Here is a 1,749-nt window from a genome sequence, read left to right on the forward strand (position 1 = left end):
ATATTCTTTTTTTTGCCAATTTTTTAAAAACTAAAACAATGAACTGTGAAGGCTTATGTGTTTTTTTTTATTATTGTGGAGTAATTGAGGATTCTACTTTGAAGAAATAAAGCATAAAGTTAAATGAATATAATTTACTCTGTGTATTAGTACTAGTATCCACATATTTGCAAAGGAATTGACAGGAAAACTGCTAAAACTAGTCGTTTTTTGCTGTGGGTATAACATCCTATAAAATTCAGTTTTATGTCAGTTTTGGTCAAAGCTTGAAAGAGCCGCATGTGGCTCCAGAGCCGCAGGTTGCCGACCCCTGGTCTAAAATCATATGGCAGCTATTTTGTGGTACCTTTACTTTTAAACAAGCACATTAAGTTAAAATATGTCACAGAGCCCCCCCGCTTACACAGAACTAACACTTGTGCATGTTTTGAAGCCACCATTTTTCCATCAATGGTAGTTTGGTACCTTAAAAAGAGCTACATGCTATTAAAACTTATATATTTGACCATTAGAGGAATGGTTTAAAACCTCAAGCCCTAAAACCAACGAGTCCGATACGAGGTTGGACAAATAAAAAAGCATTTGGACACAGATTGTGTTATCTGCAGTGATGCACTTTACCATATCTGAAAATGACAAATAAGTGAATTCAACACACGGTGGTGCACCAGTTTCTGTCCTCTGCTCTTTGTCGTGCTGAAGGTTTGATCAGCCTGACTGAGGATGATGTAAGAAACGCTCATCAGCAGTGAACCAAAAACAAAAAAAAGAAACGTGCTGTTCTCTCAGCTTGGAGTCAAGGAGAACAGGTTTGGTCGAGGCTCTGTTAGGACTTATACGAGCCTTTAAACATGAAGAATACAAAAACAAGGAACAAGACTGAAAAAATTGTTTTCTTTTTGAAGTTTTTCGGAGTTTAATTGAAGAAAAATTGCAGATAGAAAATAGCTTTAAGAGACATCTGTGCAAAAAAAAATCTGTCATGAACAAGATGGATATCTGCAGTCTGAAAAATAAGTTCCTCTCCCCTAATAGAAAGTAATTATTTCACTGATTTTGCTTGAATTCATTTCAATAGGAAGCGCATTACAGTAGTCCGTTGCGGTTTCGCAAACTCGCTCTATCGCGGTTTTTCAAAGTAAGAGTGGACATGACACACAATTGGATGATTGATGGATGAGCCGCATGATCAGCATGGAATTTTTATTTAAAATAAATTATTTTAAAATTATTTAACACCTTGTGCACCTGTGTGCAGCCCACAGCTGCAGGAGAAGCTTCCTCCTGCAGCATGTCAGATCTCAGCTCTGAGGCGGAGAAGTGGGCGTGGCCGAGAGCGCTGGCAGGTGGCAGAGTGCAGCCGGAGGCAGAGAGCTGAAATCATGACATGCTGTGCTCTTTTAGAGCATTTAGAGTTTAGAAACATAGTTAGGGACATTGCAAGAGCGTGGGAAGGGGTTAAAATGCCTTTATATTTATCTGTACATAAATACTAAATTAAATTACTACTTATTACTACAATAAATACTAAATTAAACTAATACTAACTATTACAGTAAATACTAAATTAAATTACTACTTACCACTACAGTAAATACCAAATTAAACTACTACGTAGTACTACAGTAAATACCAAATTAAACTACTACTTACTACTACAGTAAATACTAAAGTATTACTTACTACTACAGTAAACACTGAATAAACTACTACCTACTACTACAGTAAATACTAAATTAAACTACTACC

General features: G+C 36.1%; 1 protein-coding gene across 1 annotated transcript in view; it reads right to left on the bottom strand.

The window, feature by feature from the left end:
• The window catches only part of dennd1b (DENN/MADD domain containing 1B), a 136,803-nt gene that overhangs the window by 20,238 nt on the left and 114,816 nt on the right, over positions 1 to 1,749 (bottom strand). The gene's annotated exons all lie outside the window — the stretch shown is intronic.

This window comes from Nematolebias whitei, chromosome 3 (assembly GCF_014905685.2).
Source record: "Nematolebias whitei isolate Nwh7 chromosome 3, NemWhi1, whole genome shotgun sequence".
In the NCBI taxonomy this organism is placed as follows: domain Eukaryota; kingdom Metazoa; phylum Chordata; class Actinopteri; order Cyprinodontiformes; family Rivulidae; genus Nematolebias; species Nematolebias whitei.